An 18,464-nucleotide genomic window follows, 5' to 3' on the forward strand; every position below is an offset into this window, starting at 1 on the left:
CCTCTAGTTTTCCTTTAAAAATGAGCGGTCATCTATATGCTTACAATATGGCAATTGTAGAATAATGTGTATGCTATCAACTGAGGCGGTGTGAGTGGAAGCATATACTTGGTCTTTAAGATCAAGGACGAGGTGAAGTGACAAGAGGGGTTGATTCTGCTCATATTTGCCCATAGGGTTGGGGTTTCAAAAAATAAGTAAACGAAATACAAGGGTTACAATTACTGACATTGTTAGGGTTTTGACTCTTGTTTTGACCGCACTTCTACAACACAGTATGAGCAGATGGTGAGCGGGGAGATGACATGAAATACCACGTGACTGGGTGGTGTCTCTGTTGGTAAGTCAGTTCTGTTGATCACCGAAGGCTACAAATAACAACAACATCAGCGACGTATTATTAGTCGCAGCTTGGAACATAGTGGAAAATATCGCTTTATTTTCAGTCGGGAGCTATTACTAAGAAGCTGAGTTCTGGCCTTAATAGTATACGTCAACCTTTGCAAAAATGAGGAGCAGCAGAAGATTGGAAGATCATGGTAAATTTCTAAAAGGAAGATATGAATTCATTCGCAGTTCATTCGAATCACCAAAGAAGAGCTGATGGATCATCCGAACTAGTTGAACGAGGATGGTGGGAGATGGGTGGATGGAAAAAGGGATGAGCTGGCTGAGAAAGAGAAGGGTTAGACAAAACCAAACCAACAAATTAACAAGGAACACACGTGAAATGCCCAGAGTACAAAGGAGAAATGCTAATCCAGTTTCCTCAGAACGTATGGATGAGATTCTTTTATATTCATATATCTAAAAAAATTAGCAGCAGAATCATTGTAAATATTTGCTCTCTATTGATGATATAAATATGTTTAAATATCTAACTTGTCCTTTATGCTTGAGGTATATGCGGTCATCTGATGAGAACGGTTTAATTTTTAATGATGCAATGCATTCATTGATCAATTAAAGGTGTCGCACGAAGTGGCCTTAATGAATTGACACTTATATATCTTTGTTACTCATTTATATTCATATATCTATATACCAATTTACACATACGCGCGCACACACACACACACACACACACACACACACACACACACACACACACACACACACACACACATATATATATAATATATATATATATATATATATATATATATACACGAAGATATGTGCATAAACAACAAACAGGTGTAATAGTTTGACGCTCGGGAAGGTGAGAAAGTCTTTTAAATTTCGAGCCTACGCTCTTCAACAGAAAGCAACACGAGGAAAGAGAGAGAAAGAGAGAGAGAGAGAGAGAGAGAGAGAATAAAAAGAGAGAGAATAAAAAATACTTGTGGATTTAGAGGTTAATCATGGTGACATATATATATATATATATATATATATGTATATATATACATGCATGTATTTCACTTAGCTTTTGTAATGCGTCTTAAGATATATTATAATGCTTTTGTGTTCAAGCGTCGTTTTTATTTGATTATGTATCCACATCCCCACACGTTTTCTATTTTTCTGTAGCTCGTGGTGGTGTGAACGAATGAGTCCTTGTGGCAAATAAAATGAAAGCATCATCATCATCATTATCATCATCATCACTTGCACTTATTTCGTATTTCGTTCCGACAGCTTTCTTCCGTGTCAATAGCTAATTCTTGCCTTTAGTAGACACATACGTTGACATTTCCATGTTTTATCACATTCGACCGAGTGCAAAGCAACGCCGTATCCCACAATTCAGTCCGCTGAACGCCTTTCTAGAGGAAGCACCATTTCTCGTCAATTATACCACGTTATTCTTATGTCTCCATTTCAAGTGACAGCTACACGTCTTGAAGCATAATTTATCGAAACTCTTCTATCAGTCAGCAGATTTATGAAGAATTAATGCAGATACTATTTGCCCCTTTACTTTCCATGCAGTTTTATACTGTTTCTGTTTTTTTTTTCCTTTTTAAAGAATTCTTTAATCCCCGCCACTAACTTCCTCTCTTTATGTAAACCCTTCCTCAGGTATTGTAAAACATGCATTTTGCTTTTTGTCCTGCAACTCTTCATCTCTTCCACTCCTTTCCTCCTTAATTCAAATTCTCTCCTCTCATCACTCCGACTTCATTTTCTTATTTATGGCTTTATACAAATACGTCCTTGTTAATTCTTGCCCATGAATTATTTGCTACTTTTTCCCATACACACACACACACACACACATACATCTGTACATACATACATACATACATACATACAGACAGATAGACAGATATCATGTATGCAACGCACGCACCCACACATGCACTCACATACACATATCGCCACATATGCATAAACACACATACAGATTAGTCCAAAAGTTTTTATTGAAGTGATTGCGTTAAAAGAACGTAATAATAGTCTCCGATACAACACACACCATTCTGAAATGCAATAATGATAATCATAATCATTAGATTATCAGAGGGATTAAATTGAGAATGTGACAGAAATTTAGATTTTTCTGTGAACTGTCGTTTCTGAGTTGACTTGGTTAAAGATTATACACTGGAGATAGTGTTCAACAATAATGTCTAATGCTAATTCTGACTCCATTCTATGCTTGTTGCTTTTATACACAGACTTCTCTTTATGCAAAGAAAAATGACCATAATCCACTTCATCGACCCAAATATATCAATATTATTTGTTTTTTAGCAAAGTCAATCGAGTTAAATTTGAACTCATAACTTATAGACGCAGGAGTGGCTGTGTGGTAAGAAGCTTGCTTCCCAACCACATGGTTCCGGGTTCAGTCCCACTGCGTGGCACATTGGGCAAGTATCTTCTACTATAGCTTCGAGTTGACCAAAGCCCTGTGAGTGGATTTGGTAGATGGAAACTGAAAGACGCCCGTCATATATATGTATGTATATGTGTATATATATATATATATATATATATATATAATATATATATATATATATATATATGTGTGTGTGTGTGTGTGTGTGTGTGTGTATGTAAATGGATGAATGAATTATTCTTTGTTTACAGATAACACGGAAAATTCAAAAAACATTTACCAGGGTAGCAAAATTCACGCAAGTAACAAGGATGTAGCGACCTATTCAAAGGTAGAAACACTGGGTTAATGTGCAGTAATGTGTATAGTATAAGTAAATAAATGGAGTTGAACGCAGGTATTATTCAAATTCTTTTACTTTCGACATATGTTTCGAAGACAACATTGGTTTTATTCCAAAGGAATATTATTCCTTTGGAATAATACCTGCGTTCAACTCCATTCATTTACTTATATATGTATCTATGTATTTGTGTCTGTTTGTCTCTCCATCATCGTTTGACAACCAATGTTGGTGTGTTTACGTCCCCCTAACCTAGCGGTTCGGTAAAAAAGACCGATAGAATAGGTACTAGGCCTACAAAGAATAAGTCCTGGGGTCGATTTGTTCGACTAAAGGCGATGCTCCAGCATGGCTTCAGTCCAAATGGCTGAAGCAAGTAAAAGAACTTGAGGTATAAAACACTGTATACCAAATGGATTGTTTTTTATTTCGTTGATCCATCATCTTTAAAAAAAATATTCACTCTGTAGGATAAAGTTCTGGATGCTTTTACATGGTCGCGTCTTTTACACATACACGCACACACATACACACATACACACACACACACACACAGACACACACACACACACACACAAACACCACATATATTTAAGGCGGCGAGCAAGCAGTAACGTTAGCACGCCGGGCGAAATGCTTAGCAGTATTTCGCCTGCCGTTACGTTCTGAGTTCAATTTCCGCCGAGGTCGACTTTGCCTTTCATCCTTTCGGGGTCGATTAAATAAGTATCAGTTACGCACTGGGGTTTATGTAATTGACTTAATACGTTTTTCTGTCCTTGTTTGTCCTCTCTGTGTTTAGCCCCTTGTGGGTAGTAAAGAAATTGGTATTTCGTCTGCCGTTACGTTATAAGTTCAAATTCCGCCGAGGTCGACTTTGCCTTTCATCCTTTCGGGGTCGATTAAATAAGTACCAGTTACACACTGGGGTCGATGTAATCGACTCAATCCCTTTGTTTGTCCCCCTCTGTGTTTAGCTCCCTGTGGGCAATAAAGAAATACAATTATGTATATGTATATATGATTTAAACAAACCGGAGCAAAGATACTCAGTGCCGCAGTAAAATAGAAAAGTTGATTTGAGATGATCCTATGGTATTCCCGTGACGTGTTGCCAGTTCATCAGACAGGAACACACTGATTAACTAATATTTTTGCATATCGGGAAACAACACGGTAACAGGCCATTGGATCAACCTCAATAAACAACACCCTCATACACACGCGCTTCTATATACAGAGTCATCTGTATTATTCTTATCACCAAGGAAAGTAGGAAATTTTGGCCAGTAGTCATGTATACAGATAAGCATAAGATACCTAATGACGATTAGAAATCAAACTAATCCAGGCCCAGATACGATATCATCTCCGTTAATCCAGGTTTTACAACCCACTATATTACTTATATGAGTTCCTGCTGTATTTTGGATGTACAATAATCCTTTGCACTTCCAGTCATTTTGGAGATATTCATATCCGTTTCCTCTTCATTTCCTGCATTTCCACATAAATTGTTCCATATTAATGTTATTTATCTTAAATTTACCAACCGTATAAAATATTCATAATTTAAAAGGCCTAATTAGATTTAAACACGTATTTACTTTCACATTTGGCTTTAAAGTCTAAATCCTTTGTAATATGCATTGTTTATTTTCTCCAAATATTTCTGCAAAAGGATTCTACTGGAGTTAACCCTGTTACTTGTTTTTTTCTTTTGTAGGTTTGTCTTTAAACATCCACAGAAGGATACATTATCAACACCCCTCTTGTTTGTTATTTTACGGGGCTCTGAAACAACTACTCAAGAACATTTTTACAACTAGCAACTTGGATAACCCCAATTGCTTGAAAGTTTTTTACTTCACCGTATTACAAATGGGATACCCTTCGTAAAAGGACAATCTTATTGATTGTTATATTGGTAGAAAGCGAGTATTTAATAGGAGTATAACATAATTTATTAAATTGACAAAGGTCCATGCAAGATTTTATTTAAAAGCTTTAGCATGTAATGCTGATCCAAGTGAAATTTGAACGCAAAATGCTGATAAACCGAGATAATATAAGTTATTTAGTCCAGGACTCTTAAAATTCTCCCTGTTCTCTACTAGGACTGCTTTAAATAATTTTAAAACGAATACTTTCTATAGTCAAAATTTAATTAGAATATCTTAGGGGAAAATTAGGAGTTAAAGTTAGTAGAAAGACAGAATAAATGACTCTGTATGTTTGTGTATGTGTGTGGGGGGGAGGCAAAAATTAAAGACCAACCCTAAACAGGACTGTCAGTGTTGTTTTTATTGCTACGTAGCTCCCCGTTCATCTCTGTTGCGGATGACCTATGACAGAAAGCAATCTGGTTTTGACAATATCGCCGCTTTAATTTTTAATATGAGACTGTAATATCCAATTTGCTTCTTTAAGACGGTACGGAGAAATTTGAGAAAGATTTGGCTTATGCTTTCGCAGACCGGATGACCGTTTAAATGAGGTTTCCTTCAGTGGCTTGGAAGAGTAGATGTTACAAGATGTTGGTGTCTTTAAATCTCCATTTCAACAGCGATGGCGACTTAAACATGCTGGATAACTGTCATATCACTCGCGATTTCGTTTATAAAACCCATCATCTTGGAGAAGTGAATCCTGAACTTGTTGAACTCTGCATTGATAAACAGAGTGAAGAATTTAAGAATTAAATATCTTGGCTTCAGAGAAAATGGAATTCCGGGAATATCTATGCCTCCCACCCACCCTACACCGAAAGTCTCAACAGAACTTTCGGTAAGATTGGTCATACTTTTTTTTATATGTAAAAAAGTTAATTATTTAAAAAATTCTTTCATTTAATGTCGTAGCTTGAAACAATTCCTAATTTATATGAACATTTTTGAGCACTTGGGTAAAAAATATCTCACAAAGACCCACTATGATGCATTCAGTGGAGTATACATTTGTATAAATGGTACCAAGCGAGCGTGTGTGTGTATATGTATACATGGTGGAATAATAAAAAAAAGTTCTTGGTACAGTGTAATATATATATATATATATATATATATATATATTATATATATATATATATATATACATATATGTATGGTAAGAGGAGGGATATAAAGTTTAGGAGATACCGAATTTCTCTGTGTTAAATCCAAGGCTGGTTCCTTCAGATAGTGCATTTTTTGGTAAACCTCTTTTAACTACCAGCTGACGTGACTATAAAATATGTAAAAATCAATCAACAGAAAAGTATTCTATAAATAATCACTCCCCAACTGGCCAAGGAAATTTACCAACTTCAAGAAGCACTGCTGCTGTTGCTGAGTTTTACTCAAAAACAATCAGTTGAGAAAAACAGCGCATCGCTGAATGTCATGGTTTACTGCTACTGCTACAAAGCCCAATTTAAACTAAGTACGGAGGAAAAATTCCTCTTCGAATAATGTCATACTTATATACCCTGAAGAGATCGTACTGATAATGCATAAATCGCTACTTATAAACATGTAACAAAATGAGGTTAATGCGATCGAAACACGTGTCGGACAATTATTATGAATAAACAAAGTGGAAATAAGCATAAAGTTTGAATGTTCAAATCTTCATTCTCCTTATTATCAATATACATACATACATACATACGCACACACACACACACACACACACACACACACACACACACACACATATATAGTGTAGTGTTCCGTGATGGTAAGACCAGCATAAAAGTATTCCATCTGGTGAGAAATAAATATTTTTATAAATACACAATATATGTTTTTATATGCCACTATAAGTTTCATGTGCTGAGAGCATGCCAAAATACTGTCTGGTGTGCTCTCAGCACATGAAACTAATAGTATCAAAAGTAACAAATAAAACATATTGTGTTTATCAAATAATATATAGACACACACACACACATACACACATAGTTGAAATTTACAGCAAAACAAAAGACGAAGACGGATATAAGCTACAAACAGGTTTATTAGTTTAACGCTCGGGAAGGTGAGAAAGTCTTTTACGTTTCGAGCCTACGCTCTTCAAAAAGGAACACGAGGAATATATATATATATATATTATATATATATATATATAAAAATTTATATATATATATATATATATATATATATATATACTTATATACACAGGATACTTATGTGGCTTCCTCAGAAAAGAAAGAAGAACAATGTCTGTGACTTTTGTGGTTCCTCTGTGTCTGGTTAATAGAAAGAAAGATGTCCTCAGATTGAAATGTTGGTCTGAATGTTTGTAGCAGAGTGGAGTCTCTGAAAGGAGGCATGCAAAAACCAGTTGATGGCGTTCAACAGGGTCATAAATTATGTTGAGGCGTTTCACCTCCAAGTTATAACCTACATTGAAAGCTGGAGGAAGTGTCATTAAATTCTGGGTTACAACGTGCAGGTGGATGACTCATTTAGTAGAGGCAACATGAAGAATGAACAACCAGCATTTCTGCAAATCAATACGAAATTTCCCAAGATATTTCCAATAAATTTAAAATTTTATTTAAATGAAATTGGAAATTGGAAATCAATAATGTTAAATAATCTACCTAATGAGAGTACACACTTACATATACACACATACTCCCGCTCGCGTGAACCCACACATATGAAGGCACGATTCTACATAATTTTATAAAAGTTAGATTAGAATTAGTAAGCTGGTTTATTGTTTTAACTGCAAACAACTTTATAAAAGAAATCTATAACAAATGTTACAGTATCGTAGGAATCAGAAGTCTTTTGCGCATATGGCACACGACTTGTCACTATTATTGCTGTCACCATGGCGAATTTATCGTCAGTGATTTACAGCATGCAAATAGCAACCGGCCGATTAAAAGTTCTCTTTTCGTCAGATCGTGGACTACATCTTATCTGATTACATGAGGAATAGGAATCGATAGTATTTGGTACGATAGTGAGAACAGTTTCTGAAACCTGTTGAAATAGATTTAGCAAAGAAAATCTATCAAAAGCTCAATATCCAAAACATTGCAAAACATTATGGTGACATGAAACAACAACCTGTTTCTTCGAATCACAACCTCAACATCTTAAATAAAGAAAGAAAACTCATAAAATGATGGGATGGTCACAAGTTGAATGTCTTTAATCATAGTTCTAATCGATCAGGATTGACTCCGAGCTTTATGAGCATCGATTTTTTATCTATTTGGTCGCTTGTTTTGCTAGGAATAACAACCAAATAACTTTCAACTCATACCCAACCTTTCTCATAGAAACATAACAATTCATTGAATAATGCAGACTTAGATACACAAAGGCTGCAAAATATACAGGATAGCCATGGCTGGAATATCTTTGATTAGAAGTCCAGTGATAACTGATCCAACTACTTTAGTTTACATTTTCCTGTTGGTTACTGTAAATTACCAGAAATGGCATAAAGGTGATCAACGGTTCAAATGACACAGTAGTCTAGAGAGTTGCCGTTCTCAGATATAAACCACGGGAATACTGTATAATTTGTGTGTTTCGTTGTTTTGCAATGTTAACCTAAAATCTTTCACTTGGTGGCAGCCATCTCTAAAGGGTCAATTGTTGTAACAATAGCAGCGATACTGATGCTGAAGGACATAAATCTGAAGGTCTTACTTCTCACACGCGCGGTGCTAGACGGTCCGATTATACCAAACTATTCTCTGAAGACAGGATCGGAGACAGCTGCACTTAGGACAGCCAGTTGTTATATAACGATATTCGATTTTGTCGTAAGTCTAGGGATGATCCAAACTTATCACCGTACCGCCAAAGTCAGATCAGTTCGCAGTTAGCTCTACAATGTGTCATATGCGGAGTATTTTGTGATAAATAAATCTGTTGGACATCTAACAAGTTTGTGCGTCTCTAACGCACTACCATCAACGAGTGCCTACATCTTGGCAAGCGTATTTACCGAAGTTTTCAACGTCTGTGTTTAGCAGAATCATGGGTTTTAATCTATGCTTCTCAACATTTTTGATCTTGTCTTTCCTGATAAGAAGGATGCAATCTAGAAGCATCGCCACATCCCGACTCAGACGAAATCTTTCCGCGTTGAGAAGAAAGCGTTCATCTTTCAGTCATCGCATCTCTCTCTTATAGAACGAATGTGTAATCTCTATACCCGAAACTGTACGCAATTTACGTTCATACAATCAACACAAACTGGGCGAAAATCAAAGCGCAGCCTGGACGTCATGTTATTTGTCCAAGACATTAGCGCATTAAAGAAATCCAATCTCACAGACAACTGAAAATATCCAAGAAGGCTTCCGGGTTTTTTAACAATCTCACCTACTGCTTACCCATAAATTATTGTTGTGTGCAGCGTGAATTCCATTCTAATTGCTCACGAGCACTAATGAGCTTTGATTATGATTGCAAGATTTCTACAAGTGTGAAGTTCGGCTACCAATCTTCTATCCGGTCATCAACGATTCTAATCTGAAGGCGCTATCGATGTCTTCCTTGCACAAGACAGCTGATTTACCGTCCGGGTCTTGGTAAACTGTCTTGCTTCTGAATCACGCCATTTATTTCAGGCCGAGTCATCCAGAAGAGAAGCGAATGAGTCCCGAAATTCCTGGTTTCGCCGATGCCAACAACATTTAGACGTAGTGGACCTGTTTGTGCAGGTGCCCCTGCATGCACAACAAACTCCAGTCTCTGTGCATCTACATCTCTCACACTTAGCGGTGTCACGTCAGGTGTCACGTCAGGAAGAAGAAAAGGTGAAACAAATATGAGTTGGGTCACTTACCTTGGCTTAATGGCAGTCCTTCTTTGGGCCATGGTAAGGGTCCTACAAATTCCTTTCCAGTATACAGGAAACTCTTTCTCAAGGAATGACACACTGGTTCTTATCAGAAATCTCCCTTGTGGTGTTTTGAGCGGAATAGTGCGTGCAGTTCTCCACAGGTTATGAAATCTGTACAAACCTTTGAAACTTTGCTTCCTTTTCGGAGAACGATGGAATCGAAGTCTTCGCCTCTGTATTGTTGTTTCTGTTCCTGCTGCTACTACTTTTGATGCAGGGATTTTTTCGATCTCAAGTTGTATTCGTTGTTACTGCTTTTGTTCTGTTGTAACTGTTGTTGAGGTTCTTTTGCGGGTTTTCTTGTGGTTGCGGCAAACATTGTTACTGCTGTCCTTGTAGTGAATTTTTGTTGCTGGGATTTTGTTGGTATAGTGGTTGCAGTTGTTGCTATTGTTGCGGTGGTTGGTCTATCGGTAGGCTTGTGTATTATCCTTGTTTCTATTATTTTTTGTTTGATATTTCCAGGCCTTGCGTCGATAGTAGAAATATTTTTTTGTCTTGAAGCAAACAAACCTTTTTTGTTATTATCGTTCGTTATGGGTTTCATTTGCATTGTTCAAAATGATGTTATTTTTTATCACAAAATATTTTTTCTCGTTGTCAAGTAAATATATTCTCCTGATAAATTCGATTATTTTATTCCTCTTTTCTATTTATTTTCTGTAAAAACATGCTTACGACTTTTGCTTAAGCAGGGATGCTTCTGTATGTTGTAGTCATTTTGCTTGTTTAGAAAAAAAAAAAAAGCAAAACACAAAAAAACAAACAAACCTTTTTCTTAGCAAATTAAAGTCATTTTCCCCTAACTCTATTAGAAGAAAAATTAATGCAATTAATTAACATCCCTACCCAGTTATTTAGAAATTCTGCATTGAGCATTTTTCGCACATAGTTTCACTTGATAAAAATACACGATATAGGGAGCAAGATGAAACACGTTTGGCTGTCTCAAAACACAATAATAACGGAAACAAGAACGAAAAGCAAGAATAAATAATAATAATAATAATAATAATATAATAATAATAATAATAATAATAATAATAATAATAGTATTTGTAAAGACTGCGTTAAAAGTAAGTTGAAATAAACATTGGCAATGCAGTTATGAATTAAATATGAGTTAATGTAAAGAAGCGAAAATATCCGAGTGTAATTCTGATGCGAGCCATTTTGCCGACAAATGGACACTGTACGTACCCTTTATACATATTCATATAAGCATATATTTTCATGCGGCGTCTGCACACAGACATACGTACATGTTTGTCAAAGCATATACGAGTATGTATGCGCCTGGTCTTGTGTGTGTGTGTACGTGTGTGTGTGTGCGTGTGTGTGTGTGTGTGTGTGTGCTCACGCAAGTATGTGCGATCAGGAAGATATATTTAACATATATGTATATTAAATTAGTAGATTAGTAATCATGAGTAAAGTTGATGGATATACCTTATTTGTTAGCTCTTAAACTCATTTGTTTCATTACTGCATACATTTCGATTTTCACTGGCATATCATTTAGTTGCCGATCATTATGACGTGTTTATGAATTCAACCTTCCTTTCACTCTCTCAGTCAATTTGATAGCCCTTCCCCTTTGTATAATTTCTTTCCCTCTACTCTCTCATCTATCTCTAAAATTCTCGCCCTCTTTACTACTTTTATTCAAATCTAATTTTCTGTGACCCCCCACAAAATTTTTCAGTGCATAGATGAATTCCTTAAACTTATCTTTTACCGCGGACGCTGAACTGTTTTAACTCGCCTTCTCCCCGTCTCACTCTTCAGATTTGGTAACCGCCAGACTAGTCGATGTATCACTCACTGTTGTTAGTATGTATATCTGCACGCCCATTTTACTGAATAAATGAAAAAAAAAACATGCAACAAATTATGGACATGTATTCATTGAAACGTTCCAATATATGCATTTCCGTATATTAGATTCAGTATTAGGCTGGCGAATACAATACACTATTTACAATGCAGATTTGAAAACCTCACTGACATAACATTCTGGATTGTAAGAGGACGGGCACAACGTGTTGGCTTATCCAGCTTGTGGCTAGTTTGACTGAGCTTGCCGACGGGAAAATGGAGCAGAGAGTGAGAGCGAGTGAGCTTAAGAGAGATAGAAATCGAAGGAGGGAGGGAAACAGCGAAAAAGGGAGAGAGAGAGGTGGGGATAGAGTGAAATAAAGTAAGGTCGACAAGAAGGCTTAAAATCAGAAAAAAAAGAGAGAGAAAACAAAGAAAAATAACTTAACAAAAGGAAGTAGGTTAAATGAATAAGAAAAAGAGAGAATAATATATGAGGGAGAAAGGGAGAGAGGAAAGAAGAAGAAGAAGAAGAAGAAGAAGAAGAAGAAGAAGAAGAAGAAGAAGAAGAAGAAGAAGAAGAAGAAGAAGAAGAAGGAGAGACGGTACGGTGGTGTTGTTGGCGGCGGTGGTGGAGAAAACCATTTATAAGAAATATTTAAATGAACTCTGTTTTTGTTGCTTATTGTAAGACTTGTGTAATCTTCGTAATAAGATAGCGTGTGAAATGTGTCCCCGTGAATATGTGTTGTTTCTTTACCAGTACAACTCAAAATTAAACGATGATTATTTCATCGAGGCTTCGTTGCTCAAGAAACATATTGGGGCGATAGATTGGTCAGGACTCTATTCAATTCTATCTAATCCAGAGGACTAAACATTCGACTTGAAGATAACCCTCACCACAATCTTGATATATTCACTGATGTTCACTTGCTTGTCGATAGGAGAAGAAAAACGAAAAAGAAAAGGAAGAAAAAAGACGTCATTGCAAAGGTCGATAAGCCGATGGTCAGAAATTAACCAATGGATTTTATTGTACAGAGAACTCGGTCACATGGGAAATTGGTAAGACAACTTTTATTTTTTATTTTCCTCTTTTAAATATACTAAACAAATAACATTGTTGATTTATCCACTGTATTGGTCTGTTTTATTCTTTAAAGTAATGGAGAAATAAGCTCGTGTCTTTTCTTTGTGTTGGAATTTCGGCTTCTTTTACAAACGTTTAAAAAATCAAATGTAATTTAAAATAAAGGGTGAATACAACAAAAAACAAAACAAAACAATTTAAATGAAGAAAGAAAAATGTGTTAATATTTGAGAATATATATATTTCAGATGTTAAAAATAAGTTTTTTAATTTTAAATATTCTACTTCAGTCAAGAAATAGTTTAACCAACAAAACGTCTACTGGATATTCCATAAAAGAACTCAAAGATAAGAATAGAAATTTAATAGGAATCTATATTGGCATCTTTTACGATTAAAACTATTTCAGTTCAACTCAGAAATTTAAAACAAAACACAAGTACTTTGCGAGCTGTGTTCACAATTTGGTTTTGATTTCTCATCGAAACTTTTCATGTACACCACTTTGGAAAAAGCTTGAATGTCAAAATGCTATAACTCTCTCTGCGCACAATGAACAAAAATCAATATATCTAACAAAAAAGTGAGTCTTTCACTAATTGTAGCTTTAGTTTATAAAACAAACGTTGTACAGCTGTAGAGGACACATTATCGACAAATCGAGTTTTGACCGTGGTTCTATCACTAGTGATAGCTATTTCCCTTTTTCTCTTAACTTATTTGAGAAAAGCGTGGATGTCGCAAAATCTGTTCCTTCAACCAATGAAGTGAATATAATGGTGGGTGGAGATACCTTTAATGACTGCTGTTGGGTGGAGATGTCTCTGATCACAAAATGTTTTATCGCAACATTAAGACCAGAATACAAAACATTAAAATATAATTAATAATGATAATCACGGTGTTTGAGAGATAAACACTTGGAAAGTGACTTCGTAATGGTTACCGTTTGCAGTTATTTATGTCACTAATATTCTTGAGGATTGCCTTAAAGTCTTCTGGTTTATATAAGAAATATTTTTACTCCCTCTGATGTATACATGAAGTCTTGTGCTTTACGAAATCTTGGGTATCACTGAAACCAATATTTATCATTAATCATTTAGAAATTCTGGGTTTTACAATAGAAGTAAATAACTAAACAGGCTTCGATTCTTAGTCGGAGTAATAAAACCAAATTCTCCAGAAATTGTGTAGATGCCCGAACAGACGTACGTTCCGAATAAAAAGAACTTAATAACTGTAATCGTGGTCACAAATGATTCTGTTTCGATTTGATTCAATTAAAAATATCTAAACTATTTTCAGTTAACATAATTTATGAAATACTAGATAATTAACAGTTAAAGAACTGCAATGATGTGGCAGGAGTAACAGGTCTTGGAATTAATGAGTTACATTAATTAATCTTATTCATGTTTTGCCGCTTTGAATTCAAATCTTTTACGAAGTCGACATTTCTTTTCATTTTTCAAGGGTTCATGAGATAAGCACCGGTCATAAACTGAGATGAATTTAGATTCACGGCTCGGACCTCCTACAAATTTACTGTGTATTGCTACCGTAGCAGCCCGTAATTAATAATCTAAACTTATTCAATTATTAATTAGTTCTTAGAAAAAAATCTATTCATAAAAATAAACACTAAATCACAGTTAGTATTATGCGATTTGTATGGTAAGGACGGACGGATAGAGTTATGTGGTGAGTAAGCGAAGTTTACTTTTCTCATGACGTTTGCTATAGAATATCGATCTCAATGATGAGAGTTGATTATATCTAGGTTTTCGTTAGTTATAGTCATCTCTCTTCCTTTACGTGCGAAATCTGATTAATTTGTTAGAAGAACAGGCGTTTAGTTACGTTGCTCGGCAAGACAATCGGACAATGTACTGTTGTATACTGTTAGATACATAAGGGGTATTTTGTAAATATCCGCACTATTGAATTTATTTCTTTTGATTGATAGTATCGAAAGTTTTTGTATATTTACAAAGTATTCATATATGAAAAAATAACGAAATTAATTCAATATTATTTCCTGGTAGACAGACGCTAACCTCCTGCAGTTAATTTATAAGATTTTCTACCTCTTCCAGACAGTTATGAAGACTAAGGAGTTATATCTAGACGCTCAACATATATTTAAACCCATTTCATTTCTCCAAGACGCCAAAGCTAATACTAAACCCGGTGGTTTTGGACTCTGATCTAATCTAGACCACCTCTTACTAACCTCTTCTAACATGCAGCCTACACAATCTTGTCTATCTCCAAGACATAGTTCTCTCAGCCTCTATCCTGCTGTTTAAGCTACGTTCTTTACTCAGACTTTACTCCGAAAATGGGGTCTGCACATTCATACATTTCACTTTCCCTGACCCTTACCTCGTTCAACTGAGGATCAGCAACAAAGACTTCAAGTTTCTCTGACTCAAACCCCATCTCTTTCATTCAATATATCTGCTCCCAATCCCCTTGAACCATCATCAAGTCTTCCACCATATTTTCTCTTGCATCGAGGGTGCATATCTACTTCATCTCTCTCTGAAGTCATCATCTCGATTGTTCAAAATTCTCCTTGACGCTCACATCCATCTGAAGTGAAGCCACCGATATGTAAACCGTCAATCATCAATACTAATCTAGTTTCATCCCCTTCACGCATTCTAGGCTGACTCACAGATGCTGTAAGCATTCTTGATGCGTATATTCCCTCCAAATCCAAACTCTGCCAGACTGTAACTCTCTCTGAACTGTGTAATCTTGAACTCTCTAACCGAGTTCTCCAAATTTATATCTGCATCCTACGAAATGTTCCTAACAGCCCTGACTCTGTAGAGCTTCAAGGCAGATAATTAATCGGAGCTACTATCCCTAGCAGCCCATTTTCAAACCTGACCAGCAGAAACCGCTTGGCAAGGGACTATAACCATTTCTGTTAAGTATATCGGTGCACATCATACATTACGAAAACTTACCGCCTCAGTTACCACAAATAATTCCTTTTTTGTTGCGCTGCAGCAGCTCAAGCAAAAACAGTTTTACTACGACTGGAAAAAATCCCTCTTCCTGACCCTACACAGTGGGAGGCGTTTACTCAGCACCCGTAGCTCCTACAAATAACCCCATTTCGCATAACTGAAACCCACGACTATATATATAATATATATATATATATATATATATATATATATATATAATATATATATATATATATATATATATATTATATATATATAATATATAATATATATATATATATATATATATATATATATATTATATATATATATATATATACACATGTATATGTATAGTAGAAAAAGATAGGAAATAAATCCTTTCATTGACATAATACTAATCTATCGCAAGTAACCTACATTATCGGTACAGTAGAAAAGTGGTCAACTGAAGTGAAATATCTAGAAATAAAATGAAATAAACAAGAAAAGAAATAAGAAATAAATATACGAAAGAAAATGAAATAAATATGTCAACATCAGGAAAATATTCAAAATATATCTTCTTGTGTGACTGCTCGAGGTATAGGTACTCCGAACTACGTGGTCGGTTCTTAATGCTTGAATTCTGAACATTCTTTTATGAAATGGAAGCCAATTATAAGCAGGATAAGATGTCTGTTTTTCGGAGTGTTTCCTCTTTTGAATGGATTGTTGCCTTGAACGACATGAAAGTTGAAATAAACAGCATGAAAACTAGACATGAATATAAATTTACCGCAGAGAAAAAAGGGCTCAGACAAGCAGTTAAGCCTTTGTCCCTTTCTATATCACTCATTGCAAGCACAAACCGAGAAGAAACCCTCTACAAGGTCATTAAATCTTTTAGGAATAGCAGCCAAATCTCCCTTTTCTTAAACAATTGAAGAAGATTAGATAATGTATTCCTGGATGCATGACACAAAGACGAGATAATCGTAGAATGGAATGAAATTTAACATAGGATCAAGATTATTCTGAAGTTACAGCACCAACACAAGGAATCTTAATGCTATACTCACCAAATCAAACAAATAATCTTTAGTTTTCACAAGAAAGGCAAGTGAACGGAATTGAGCAAAATGGCTGTAGCTTTGATGAATGTAGTGACGCCGTTAAGCACTAACTTAGCCACTAAATGCTCCGTGATAAAGTGTCAACCTTATAGGTTAAATCCAGTTCCTTCTTCCCTTCATTCTCTCTCACACTGTGTGTGTGTTCACGTGCGTGTGTACGTGCGTGCGCGCATGGTATTCCTAGACTTTAGTTAGCATTTGATATTTCTAGTTATGTAAAATAAGTACGAGCTTAAGGCATCAAATGAAAGGGGGCACCATAAGAATGGTACATTGTTTACGGCACAAAAGAAATCAGCTTAAATTTACTGTTTTATGTAATATTAATTTTGAGGAATTGCGATTAAAGAAAAGGATAAAGCTTTTCAAATATAAAGTGGAAGCGTGCAAAAATAAAGATGATTTTCCGTCTTGCTGTTAATTTTGTCTCATTTTGAAAAATTGAAAAATATTTCATGGTTTATTATTGTTCATATATTGAATTACATACATATATATGGTGGCACCAGAATATTTTAAGTGATTATGGCCTCTATGGGTTTTAACCCAGCCCTGCTTCTAGTATAATATATAATACCTGGGGATAAACGGTGATGGTATACAACATGCTACTATGAAGGGAAAAATAAGAAAGGAATATTACTGGAGAATAAGTCTAATACTAAAAACTGAACTCAACTCTAAAAATCGCATCGAAGCCATTAACACCCTGGCACTTTCAGCAGTTTTAAAGGCGGCGAGCTGGCAGAATCATTAGCACGCCGGGCGAAATGCATAGCGGTATTTCGTCTGTCTTTATGCTCTGAGTTTAAATTCCGCCGAGGTCGACTTAGCCTTTCATTCCTTCGGAGTCGATAAATTAAGTATCATTTGCGTACTGTGGTCAATCTAATCGACTGGCACCCTCCCCCAAAATTTCGGGCCTTGTGCCTAGAGTAGAAAAGAATATATAATTGTTAACACAACTTTATAAATAATTGCTAGAACTTGCAAGAAAGTTCAGGGAACATCGGCTTTGCGAGGTTATATGTTCATATCCCACGAGGAAGGAAAAAATTTAGCAGTTTTGATATCACTCAATATCAAAAATATTAACATCATGTTTTCAAATTCTACCCCTCAATAAATATATGCATTCAAACAAACAGACAAGTAAAAGTTACTTCGCTCCAAATATATATGTATTCACATATACTATTCATATACACATATATACATACACATATACCGTATCTATACACAGAGAGTCTGTAGAGAGACATTCCAAATAAAAGCTGTAGACTAGAGATCGCAATGATTTCGGTAGCATTGTTTACTCTAACGATGCCAAATAGGATTTATGTTACTATGATATTTTTGTCCATAGCACAGCCCTCACTTTTCTTTGTGTCGGGACATGAAAACCAGCATCGTACTAAACCAAGGTTAGATGCAACCAACTAAAAATTATTTTGTTGAAAACATTGTTGACGATTTCAGTTTTGAG

At 35.5% G+C, this 18,464-nt stretch overlaps 1 long non-coding RNA gene across 1 annotated transcript in view; it reads left to right on the forward strand.

Moving 5' to 3' along the window:
• Positions 1 to 5,070: 5,070 nt before the first annotated feature.
• The window catches only part of LOC118764401, a 28,292-nt gene continuing 14,898 nt past the window's right edge, over positions 5,071 to 18,464 (forward strand). The window contains exons 1-2 of the long non-coding RNA XR_005000217.1: positions 5,071 to 5,082; positions 13,626 to 13,631. This is a non-coding gene — a long non-coding RNA (uncharacterized LOC118764401). The remainder of the gene's footprint in view (positions 5,083 to 13,625; positions 13,632 to 18,464) is intronic.

This window comes from Octopus sinensis, linkage group LG8 (genome assembly GCF_006345805.1).
Source record: "Octopus sinensis linkage group LG8, ASM634580v1, whole genome shotgun sequence".
Lineage (NCBI taxonomy): Eukaryota > Metazoa > Mollusca > Cephalopoda > Octopoda > Octopodidae > Octopus > Octopus sinensis.